Here is a 13,008-nt window from a genome sequence, read left to right as displayed (position 1 = left end):
TATATTATTTGATTTTACTGCCACTGTATCATTGAAACCAAACAAAAAAATATCTAGGCATGAAGTGAAATCAGATCACAATAACAAATCTTCTCAAGTCCAAAAAAAAAAAAAAAAAAAAGAAAAAAAAAACCAAAAACTGAGCCACCACAGAAGTCCAGTATGACATATCAGCACAGTGACATACGGATACCCGTGTGGCCACACTAATTATTGTCAGCGGCTGGGAGTGATATGGACTCGCAGAGAAATGCAACGTCCTGCCCTTCTACATCTTGAATAGTGGGAGTCATGAACCGCTGCAAGGTGACGCGTCCCCTGATTTCAACCGAAACTTCAACCTAGACACGCCGTGTTATTTATCACCATCTGAACCTCCCGTCAAACTGCACCAGCTCCTTTCTTATCAAACATCGGGATCGGGACCATCTTGCGCAGTGGTACGGCGAGCGGAGCAAGCAGTGGCGGCGGCGGCCACTCCGGGGAATGTCGACTGGCCGTCAGTCCTGACATCGGCCTCTTCTGATCTCACACACCAGGTAGAGTACACAGCATTTCAAAAACACTGTCACTGCCGAGACATGCTAGCTCTTCGCCTATTTCAGAGCTGTCTCCCTAACGTGTGGACTCGTGTAACTTTCTCTTCCTTTTATGAAGTCTTCGGCTCGCTAGCAAGCCAATAACAAAGTTCAAATCCCGTTAGCTAGCATTGGTTCGCTTGCAGATGTGTGCTACGTCAGTTTACAAGCAAGTAGCCTAGCGAAGACATGAATTAGCATGCTAAGTTAGCCCGTGGACCTGGCTGGCGCAGCAAGTCTCCACTCAGGAGCGCAGGGGTTCACACCAGGGGCATGTGTCCTTAAATTCTCCTCACAAGAATGCGGTGCTTGCTCAACTTCTGTGCTTTCAGGTGCCGATAAGAGCGTGTTAATCCATGATGTGTATACAACTAATATTAGCTTGTCAGGAGGCTAATCTGACAGATGCAGGCAGAGCAGCATTTGAATGGTTTTTGTGCTAAGCAGCCACACTGTGTTCAGTAAGGTGACAGACTGCGTAACGATACCTGTCACTTCAACACAGACTCAGCGTGGGCATGTGGAGACCAACATGCTGTTAATAATACTGCCACTGCTCAACACTATCTGCCTCTTTACTGCTGCCGTGGTCAACCTTAGCTTTAATGTAGAAATATTACATGCAATTCTTGTTTTAAAAATCTATATTTTAGTAGGCATGTTCTGCTCCCGCTGTGACTCCGTTACACACAGCATAATGTGCAGCTGGAGTTAATACCGAAAACGTTTCCTGGTTAGCTGTCAGAATGTATATGTTGAAATAATCATTACCACAATAAGGATTGTAGTTATTTTAATTATATAGCTAAATGCTGCCCCACAGACTGTGTGTTTAATCACACAAGTCGAGCTTATTTATATAGCACATTTTATATGACAGGCTCAATGTGTGTAAGATAAAATAACATCATAAATGACTAAAGTCATATAAAATAAAAGCATGTACGATAGGAAAATATTACATATATAAACAAAAAAGATTTTAAAAAACACAGCACAAAACATAACAGTTAGGACACTATAAAGGAATCAGATAAAAAGGCATTATTATTATTATTATGCCTGTTAAAAAGTGAATAATAATGTGGCAACTTCAGCGAATGTAGAGACAGGAAGCCATTCTATGTAGGGATACACGATATTGGATTTTTTGCTGATATCCTTTATCAGATATAGAACAACTTTTTGGGCCGATAATCAATACCGATATATAAACTTTTTTCCACACCCAATTTTAGTGATCATCAAGTCTCTTCTGTAGTGGAATTGATATCATATTAAGAAATCTCTTATCGTGATGGACCACCAGCAGATGAAAACATAACACTTAGTGTTGATGTTTTGTGCATGTTCATTTTATCAATTAAATATTAATCTGTCTGTGATATCATCAGAAATCAGCATGCTGTTCAGTTCCGCTATTTCATTTTGAAACCGACATCAGCCAATTCTGATAGCAGGCCTACATTAATATTCAATCCAAATTCCACCTGATGGTAACTATGTATTGATAAACAACACAATTAGCATTGAAGTCAAAATGTAATGGGAAAATACAGCTGGAGAAATGAAAGGCAACCGTCAACTCACTGATAGCGTGAACTACAATTTAACACAAAAATTGTATTATTCAACATAAAGCACAATGTTATGTATAGGCACATAACTAACACTAACAAAAGTGCCTTTTGTATTTTAGAACATCAAATGGCAAACCAAAAAGCAACCTACAAACTTCTCCGTCCAGCACAAGGCATGATGGGAGCTGTTGGCATCACTACAATAAAACAATAATAGTATTTATAATAATAATAAAAGTAATGTTAATAATGACTACAGTACTAATTCTTAATTAAAGTGCCACCAGTTATACAATCATTTATGTCCTAGCAAAAACACGCTTTTCCCTTTTCACCCTTTCTCTCTCTTTCAGCGTATTTGTGTGTGGTCTTAGTCCAGTAACCTTATGACAACCTATGACCCTGCTCACTTCAGCCTGTTGAATATGGTGTGACAATGCTTCACTTGAACCAGTTCACAGAGACATACTACAGCTTTTCTCTTTAGCTGCACATCATTTCCCTGTGTGTGTGTGTGTGTGTGTGTGTGTGTGTGTGTGTGTGTGTGTGCACACACGCACGCACGCACAGGCGCTTCATGCTGTTTGTGTATCTACAATATCCTGGTGAGCTATATATAGCACCTAACAGAGTTTGCAACTTGATCTGAATTGTCTTTCAGGGCTACAGTGCACTGTACGTTGCTTTCCACTGGAAGTGAGATGTCTTTGAGTTCAGAACATCTTTTTCTTTTTTGACTTTTTGTCAAAACGGACAGTCCACTGAAGACTTCTAGTGCAAGTTTCAGTTTGTGCTTTTGTTGTGTTTTATTCTTAGGAGTTCCTGTGAATGAGGTTGAAGTGGATAATAATGGAAACTTAATCTAATATGTCAGGGCTTAATGGAACAAAGTATATTTTGTTTTTGTCCATCCAGTACTCAGCATTTTGCAAATTGACATTTTAGAAATCAACTATGTGCGCTTATGTGGGCTACATTTTTCTTGGATACAACACATGACAGAACAGGTGATTCTTATGACAACAAGAAGGCTAATGTGTCTATAATTGTACAGTAGAACAAAGTTTAAGCCTGCTTGTATTGACCGACATCCTCTAGGTGTGACTGAAAAGTCTATTTCCTGCGTCTTTTGTGTTTGTCCAGAGTTGATTTGAATGAATAAGCATGTGGCGGCTGCTGCATGTCCACACAGACTGCTACAGTGCAAGCAGAGACAGATTTGGTGAGCTGCTGACAAAGTGTTTCTTATCTGGTTAGGTGATCTGAGAACTTTGGGGTGAGTTACAGAGAGCACTGCTAAGGTGTGCTATGAAAGAATAATGTGACATTGAGAACGATTCCACATGACAGAATATACTAAGACACGTAAGCACTGGACTCTGTAGGCCTAGTGAAAAAAGCAAGGCCTTTCTAATCCTTAAATAGGAAGCATTTAGTCCAAACATTTTTATGTCACTTGCATTATGGTTCACATTAATGTCCCGGTGTCTGGTTCTGTGCCTTTCTCTGTGCTTATCTTTTTGCATATTTTTGCATACAGTCTTTGTAGACAAAAGTACTCTGTCCACACTGTTGCTGGTCCTCAACCTTTCAAATTGCATAATATATTTCGTCACACCAGGCGGTGTATTCAGGCTCTTAATGTTAGCTTGTTTGGTCAGGTGAGAACAAAGCCATTTGAACTCAGGTGTGTTGCAAATAACCACACTGAAACCTTGCAGGTCTTTGGTAAACTGTGCTGCTGTTCACTTAAAGTGAAACTGTAATATGAACCAAATATAGGATTTAACCCTCAGACAATGTGCACAGCTTTATGGGTGCAAGAGGACAGATTTTCACCTCTCTCTCGAGTCTGTCAGCAATTACTTGCGCTTGGAAAGCCTTGTGTAACAAATTAAGTCTCAGTGGAAGATATTAAGATATAAGATATTAAGATATTTTTTCATGTGCTCAAAGCTGATGTGAACCCGAGAAAATGTATGATTTACAAAAAAGCAGAGCCAAGTGCTTACTTGTTCCGCATTCCCACCAAAATTAGCGTGTGCACATAGGAGTTTTAAATATGGGTTAACCCGCTAAATATGAGTGAGTGGCTGGATTCCAACTGCCACTGAACTCACCTCTGGAGAGTGTGTTGGCCTTTCTGTCAGCTGGCATGTGTGTTGTTTTGTTTGTGTGTCTGTGCGACGTCACAGACAGGCAGGAGAAAAGGTGAACAGTAGACAGCAGCAGTAACAGAGGTCTTTAAAAACATTTTACAGTGGTTTCTTCCATTTAAATATCTCTTGCATGTTCAGTCTCTCTTTCAAATTTGGTGCAGACTAATTTGGAACATTGTTTTAGTGCTGCTTTGGAGGACACAGACAGTAATTGGTGATGGTACGTCATTGCATCTTGCCGGTTAAGGAGCTGAAATTACCGCGTTCATGGTTGTCCCATCAAAGCTGATCGGAGCCAGAGGCGATAAAAACCTGTGCACTGTCTACTGCAGAGTCAATTGACCTGGGTGTGAATGCTGTTCGTACGCCTTCCCATTGCGTTTAAAAGCCAGATGTTAGCAGATGTTGGTGGGTTTTTTGTGCAGTGGGAATGAGGCTTTGGTTACAGGGAGAGGAATTTTGATTTGTTTCAACTCCTGTCACAGCCACAATGTCCTAATATCCAATAAATATCATACTTGATGGTCTGTGTGACTTTTGTTTACAAGTTTGAAACATGTCTGTGTTATTAAACTAGATGACTCAAGCAGGAAAATGCGTCAAAGTAAACTTTCCAGCTACAAACCCAACCGTAGGTGTGATGATCACAGGCTTGGTGACCAACAAGGTCACATTCCTCCTTTACCATGAGGCCTGAGCTCTGATCAGATATAACCAGTCATCACAGCCACCTTTTTAAATAATATTATAAACTGGGTAAGCTAAGTTTGCTCTGTTAAAGAAAAATGTGGGAACTGAGTGTTGCCATCACATTTCCCAAGATTGATATAATGAACACAAGTGTGGTTGAGTATGTATAGAGGATCTTGTTTGCTGTGAAACATTATATTTTAAAGTGACTCATTGATGTCAAAACAGGTAGCTTCCAAAACTTGAGTATTTAAATTACTATGGCATAATATCACTTGGATTTTCATCACCTAAAATCATTTGCAGGATTCTGTGACAGCATGGTGCTGAAAGCTGCTTTAGAGTGTTTAAGCAATATTTGATAACTGTGCAGTGTGTATTCTTTGGCTTAACTGTCGGCTAGTCAGTAATCCTTTATCAAAGAAAAGAAAAATTGCAAATATATTGAAGGCCCCTTTAGAGTCTTCTACATTCTAGTGGTGCTTCTTAGGGCCCTTTCACACTAAGCTGATGATCGGCCATTGGTCAGTGTCAGGCTGTCTGTGAGGTTCTGTCACACCTATTTAGGCCTACACCGTTTGCATTGCTTGGCCCTTGTTAGCCCTTGTTAGGCCTTGTTGGTCCTTGTCATCTTTTTAGATTCTGCCTGTTAAATCAGCGTCTGAGATGGCGGAAACCTTTGGTGAGTGAAATCACTGATTGGCAGTGCAGCTCAGTACGCAATTGCTCGAGTCAAGAGGGCATGAGATTGGAACAAACGTTTCATTTTAGGTAAGACTATTTGAGCTCTTCAGAGGAAACAGAATGTAATTGTTTTTGATATTGTTCGCTATCTCACCATAAATATCCTTTGTGCTTTCAGGTTGTTTTGTGAATGTGGTTAACTAGAAGCTTGAATCAATCCTGTTGGTCTCGTGGTCTCCCTTTTTGAATGATGAATACAGAATAACGTCGCCCGCTGGAGAGTTATTTCCTCGCAGTTGGAGAACGTATGTGCTAGTTGGCCATTAGCTGTAATCTTTGCACTTTTCAGGTGCAACATTCTAGTCCAGACACAGGTGACGATAGCAGATGCAGCAATCATCACTAGGGATGTAACGATGCATCGCAAGGCAGTTAAAAATTGATAAAAAAAAATATTTGAGATTCAAAATGGTGAGATGAAAAATGAACCGCTATTTTTTTTAACAGCTGAGGGCGTAATCTACTTTTGGCTTTGCTTGCTCGCTGTGCACGTCATTACGTGTTTAACGTCCTATGTCATCACCGAGACAAGAGAAAGTTCGCCAACATAAGTAAGACGAAGCAAAGGCTCCACCACAGGCGATATTGAAGTAGAAGACGCACCCTCCAGTTTCAAACGGAAGTGTGGTGGCATGTGAGCCGCATCATAGTGAGGAGCTCCGGTCAGCCCCGCCTGCACAAGTTACTTGTAACGACAACTATGCGGCCAAATCACATTGACAAGCGCATTTGCAACCCCACTCGCACAAATGAGTGCAAGAGCCAGAGAGAGAGCCCGTCTCATCACCCACGAGTAGGAAAGGGCCAACTTAGTTCTTCAAACACGCCCTCTCTGCTTTCGCCTCTAGCAAAAGCAAACCTTTCCACACCAGCCACCTCAGTCCCATGTGAAAGGTTTTTTTGTTTTTTGCTTTTTACCAGCAGGGGACATTGTGAATGTCCAGAATGGCATTTATTGCATAGTTTGTTTTGCATTTATACCCTACCTCAGAAATAATAAGGGACTCTTTAATTTTATATGGAAAAAAAGAGAAAATGCAGTATTTTGTACCATTTTTGTTTGATTGAATAATTAATAGAATATTTTTCAGTCATAATTCTTGTAATCTCATTTTATATTTAAAAAAATCATGAGAAAATCATATCGTGAAGCCAGTATTGTGGATTGTATTGAATCTTGACTTGAGTGACATGTTACATCCCTCACCATCGTCACAGCTAGTTCTTTGATGTCGGTTTGGTGTGTGCCTTTACACCCAAACCAATCTCAGTGTTTTGAACAGAGCAGCTAACAGTGCCATTATAATAATAATACCCATAGCAAGGCTAAAAATGCTTAAGAACAGAAGCTGTTGATAAACATGTGTAGGAACTCTCTGGGTGAAGAATGGGTTTGCTCAAGTTTAATAACTGTCTGACTTTTATAAAAACCAAAGAACTGTAATTGCAAGCGCTGTTGGAGAATCAATACACAACATCTTAATCCTGCTATGTGAATGCTGAATTCTTCACAAGTTGACTTGTGCTGCCTGCTGTATGAATGCACAATAGTATTTTATCTTTGTGTGGGTCTCGTGGAGCTCTGTGTGGCTTTAACAGTGGGTACCATTATTCTGTCTAAGCAGTGTGTTCTACAAAAAATGTATTACAAACAGACGTACAAACAAACAGGCTCCAACAGGGATTCTACACCCGGATATTGCGTCTGTCAACACCTCTATCCTCCTTAAACTTTTTAGTCCTATGCTTTTGTAATTATGCCATTACTTACAGTTGGTGTGTAATTGGCATTTGTTAAAAACTCTTACCCAGTGAGTATGTTTTTATGAAAGAACACCAGTTTTGAACAAAGGTTTGTTACTCTACGTAATCTCTGTTGGAGTGCATACTGTAAATTGGCCTGCAAAGGCCAAACATATGTGAACACTTTGATGATTTGGAGGTAATTTCCCACCTTGTTTATATCCACTGCAATAATTACAAGTATGCTTGTTTAATCCAGGTGATTTTTCCTATTTATTTTGCCTTTTAAAAAAATATCTTTTACATCTTAAGTTCCTCACAGCTTGCATCTTTTCTTCAGTTTAGGACACTTACCTTTCTTTTCTACCTTTACCTCTTTTCACTCAGTTATGCCTTGTAGTAGGGCCATGTCTGGGTTGGATGCAACTGGTGTCAATTTTTACGTTCCTCTAATTGGAATCCTTCTCTCCCCCAATTTCTTGAATTCTAGGGCATGTTATTTTAGTTAAGTTATGTTTGGGCTAATGTGTTGGTCACTGTTTATGGTTAGTCTAGTGTTGTTTTGGGAAGAAGATGCTGTATTTAATGCTCCACAGGCATCCAGCAGTTAAACCTTTAGTTATATTTGGTTAATTTGCCAAATCTGAATAAAAAGGTTCAGATGTGAAAAACATCTTCTACAAACCCATATATTGTATGAAAAACCATGTGTGGAGTGCATTCTTAAATTGCTGATTATGATCATTGACCTGTGGGACAAATCAAGACACTATCTGGTTGAACAGACTGGTCATCCTCTCTTGAGCAGACTGGAAGGTGTGTGTTCATTTTAACACTTGATGGCTTCTGTCCATCAGCTTACTGCCTCTGTGCCATAATGCCTGCCTTCTGTCTGTTCTAAGGCTGCAGTTTGGTCTTTTTCCTTGCTCTAGTTGGCTTTTTTCCCAGAATGTGTTGGAAAGGATACAACCCTTGACCCTCTGTACAAAATGAGCCCAGTACTTCCCTGTCCCTGAGCTGAGGCAAAACCAGGGACTAGATGCCCACAGTCTGCTTACTACTTAATATCCAGCCTGTTGGGGAGGTCTTTATCACTGTTTGTCTGGAGTAGCCAACAAATCCTGCATAAATTGTCCACATTTCCATGCCTACCTCAATTCAGCCAGTCCTGAACACAAAAGTTACAAACATGTCCAATATATAAACCACATATAAACCAAAGGTGGCTTCACTGAATCAGATATTTTAGCTTAAAGCCATTTTTCTTCCTCTGCTCAACTCTGTACTTTTTGTACAGTTCACAGTGTTTCCACTTGGTGTAAAGAGAAACGTACATCTTAGGTCATCTCTTTTGCCATCAATGTTCAGTGAGGCCGGTTACATCAAAAGACAGCGATGCTTTAAGATCTTTACAAATGTCTCACTTTTCCTTTTTTCCTTTGGCCTTTCCTCTGTTGCAGGCCCTTCTCTCTGCACATCGCCTACTGGTTAGCCTATATTTACTCAGCCCCATGACATGTTTTGTTGCCACAGCAACCTGCCACAACCCCCCTAGTGTGCTGATTTTTTTGTTGGCTGTCACCTGTGTACTGTCCCACAATGCACTGCAGTTACCCCCAGCAAGTGCTATGAGCAGACTGAGAAATGTGAGTGCAGAGAGAGCAGCAATGCAGATCACAGACTTACATATAGAGTTTGTGGGTAAACTTCTCCCAAAAGAAAAACTACCTTTTAACACAATAAATGAACGAAGCAACTGAATACTTGGATGCTGACCTTCTGTAACCTCCTGTTATGCTTGTAGACTAATACATTCCAACAACACCAGGCTGCAGAAAAACAAAGTGTTGGAAGAAGAGAACAAACGTGTGATTGAAAAAAAGGCGAGAGGAAAGAGAAAAAAGTTATGACAAGGACTATAAAAGCAAGAAATAGATATGGCTATTGGGCTGAATGTGGTCAATAATCCATGAGCAGGGTTCTCCCGCCTGTTACACTCTTAGCAGGCCCACTTCAGTGCTCTGACCAAAAATGCCAAACATCCAGTATTGTTTTTTTTCCTCCTGCAAGACTTTTGAACAAGTTCCAGTTGTGTCCTTTCCTTGCCTACAGCCCCTGACAGCATACAAATATAGACTTCTCTCTACTTAAAAGTTCTGAGTTTTGAGTGTACTGCCTCTGTGCAAGAAACATCCACACAGTCTGCATCAACACCAGATCATTTCCACAAGAGGGATAGTAGTTTCTGAATTTATCTTCTGGAATCAGCTGCTCAGTGTGATCAGACATGGGTTGGGTTGGTTCCAATTAAAAGGGTACTTTTTAGTGCCATTAAACTCCGTGCCTCCCCCTGAAAAGGCAAATTTTATTTTATTTTATATATAGTGTCAAATCACAACATAAGTCATCTAAGATCACTTTTCACATACAATAGGTCTAGAACATGTTTTTTTATTAAATAAACCAAATACATTTATGTTATTTATCAAATATATGTTTTAGTCTCTACGTCGTTGCTGTCATTTTCTCCTCCACTCTGTCGGGGCTTCCCCCCCAACACGCACACACACATGCGCACATGCCCACAGTCAGACAGAGAGTTGAGCGGGGCAGAGAAGAGGTTCTACATGTGTTGTGTAAGTCTGTTGCAAAGAAGTGCCATCCATCCATTTTCTTTCGCTTATCCAGAGTCGGGTCGCGAGGGCAGCAGCCTAAGTGCAGCTTCTGCGATTGATACGTCACCTGACAAAGACCCAGAAATCATTAATGGAGAGATATCGACCCCAACCATCTGAAAAGAAGGCAAAAATAAATGCAATTATTGAGACACACACAGCATGAAACTAGCATCATTGGCAAAGATGCAAACATTAGCCCTGTTGCTATAAAGTACCAGCCTGAGTGCTAGCAGCTCTCTTGCTGCTGGTTCAAGTCCTGCACAGAACACTACCAGTTCTCCTGCTGGAACTTCATTCCCTGGCAAGCACCACAGGACTCACCACAAGATGAGGACAAGAGAGGATGAGGGACTATCCTCAGTCAGCCCAGCCCCTTTTTTTTCAGTTTTCTCTGGTCATTTAACACCATTTTTTGAACAATACCAGACTGAGAATTACGCAAGTCAAATGAGATTTGGCTGTTAAATACGAATACTCGACAGTTTGTTTTGTTTCTCCATATAAAGTTTTTAAGTTTGAACAAGCTCTGCGGGACATTCAGTGTGACAGCAGCATTTATGTCATATAGTAAATTAACAAACTAATGGTGCTAATGATGGGCCATGAATGTGCAACAACATTTTTTTCCAACACTAAATATCAAACAAAAGCCAGAGTCTGTTTTTTACTACGTTGCTGTGAGCTGTAAATTCACCACTTCTCTCTCTCTCTCCTCCTTTGTGCCACTGCCTGCATGTCTGCTACTTCCCTTACCAGAATAGCATTAAAGTTAAGAGTACTCACTCTGCAGCAAAAACTCAGGGCCAAAACATACTCAGAGGCACACTATACAGCACACTGACTCACAAAAAAAACACCAAACAAGCAAACAAAACCCTCCGCTCGACTTGAAGCTATCTCACTCGATTTAGGGCTCTCAGACTGATGATTCAGATCCCTGACTTTCATTGGGTGGCACTAACTGATTTCAAATGGATTTCCCTTTTTCAACTGCATAGGCAGCTCAGGTTGGTGAAAAAAAATCTTTCCAGCAGTGAAATATTTCTTAAAGTGCATTTTCAGTGGTCACATTGTTGTCCATTAGAGACTTTTTTTGCCTGCAGAATCTGAAACTGTAGTCATTAAAGAGAGTCTGAAGGTTTTACTTTACTGGATGCTGGCACCAATGATCTCTCAAAAAGTACTGACGGCTGTCACTTGGAAGCAGTGTCACGTTATTGGTGTCAGTTGGTTTTTCCATGAGTGAAAGTTGGCAGGGGCTTGATAGCTAATTCAACATCTTTAAACCTAGCAGAGCTCGCCTGTCACCATCCTTGTTGATTTTTCTAAAGTCGCATGGCTTGTAAATCAAGCCGGCTTTTGCATCAGAATGGTTGCTGACAAAACCATTTCAACTGCAGTAATTTTAATGCGGGAAAGTACAGCTCGCTATAGATTTCAAATCAGTTGTGATGTTTGAAATTCATTAGCAGATCTCTAGACAATTCTCACTGAGTTGAGGGGTTTATTTTATAAAGTGTTATAGTTTTATGGCACTGAAGCATACTTATTTAATATGCAGGTGGGATTTGAACCACAGGAGACAGTGACAGCACTCTTCTGTATTCTTTGTCCACAGGTCTAATCTAAATTAAACTCCTTATACCAACAACAGACTGGTCATAGCTTTGTTTTCTGTTTTACTGCAGATAGATTGACAATCCTTTTTTCAGTTTCAGTTGTGTGCTTTAGCTTTGTTTAGCTGTGATCAAGGATTGTAAAGGTTCTATTGCTGATATGTGTTCACCTTCACTCGTGCTGCAATCTGTAGTTTTGGTATTTTCAAAAGTAAGATATGAAGCAGCTTTGCCAGTAACTTACACAGTTTTGAGAAGTGACTCCAGTCATTGCTTTCCCCCTTAATTTTATAACACTATATCCCATGTTATAGCAGTGTGTCCCAATCAAACTGTTCTCTCACAGAAGCTTCAGTGTGGTCATGGTGGATATTTCTAAGATAAAAAAGGTTCAGAGCTGTCCGCGTCACATCACATTTCCTAAAATTTGTCATGGTCCTCTTAAAGGTTGATTTAATTTATTAAAGAAAGAGCACAGGTAGATCCACCAGCAGAAATTGAAATATTCAGCATGTCTAACTCAGTGGGAAGTGGAGATAAAGGTGACAATTTGGGCTTGTTTGAAACCTTTGTGTGTGGACATGAAGGGAGTCATTACACCAACCACACAGCCCACATTACATTTGTGTAACTTAAAAGCAGGCGAAGAAAAAACCCCTTCAGAGGTGTGTTGTGTGCTCCATTTGGGCAGGTTGTGATGAGCCCGACCAGCATGTTAATGTTTTAGAAAGCGTCACTTGAGCAAAGGAATTTCAGTTTTTGGTGGCACATACAAAAATTTAGTAGCACAGTAGATTTACAGTTAAATTAATGCTTTGTCTAAAAACCAGTCTTTAGTTAAAAAATTTAACTGTAAAGAAAAAAAAACAGCAGAAGATGAAAGTTTCAAACTTGATTTAATAATCAAAAATGTAAGTAAGTGCACTTAAAGTATTCAGTGATAAATGATAAATAAACAATAAAACCGTTTTGTAGAATGTCCTGCAACTCAGGATTTTGTGTTTAAAACTGAGATTTTGTTAAATATATACTATCCAAGATTTTCCAAAAAAACAACATATTGACTCATACAAAAGTAGTCTCTCTTAACTACCACTTATGATCCACTAGAAGTGTGTGGCAGTGTATTTATCTGGAGAGACTCTGCCCTCTGCCTGCATTTTCTTATTTTCCTTACTATATTCCAGACATTCCTGTGTACAGTGCACAGGTGAGGTTGG

The 13,008-nt window shown here is 40.0% G+C and overlaps 1 protein-coding gene across 2 annotated transcripts in view; it reads left to right on the top strand.

Moving 5' to 3' along the window:
* The first annotated feature begins 213 nt into the window (after positions 1-213).
* The window catches only part of bcl9l (bcl9 like), a 35,360-nt gene continuing 22,565 nt past the window's right edge, over positions 214-13,008 (top strand). For both annotated transcript variants that reach the window (XM_042487386.2, XM_042487387.2), the window contains exon 1: positions 214-539. The gene's annotated coding sequence lies outside the window, so the exon portion shown is untranslated. The remainder of the gene's footprint in view (positions 540-13,008) is intronic.

Source organism: Plectropomus leopardus, chromosome 6 (genome assembly GCF_026936395.1).
Source record: "Plectropomus leopardus strain MGB_pleo_1.0 chromosome 6, ASM2693639v1, whole genome shotgun sequence".
In the NCBI taxonomy this organism is placed as follows: domain Eukaryota; kingdom Metazoa; phylum Chordata; class Actinopteri; order Perciformes; family Serranidae; genus Plectropomus; species Plectropomus leopardus.
The sequence above is the reverse complement of the archived record's forward strand: the minus strand, read 5'-3'. Positions and strand labels throughout refer to the sequence as shown.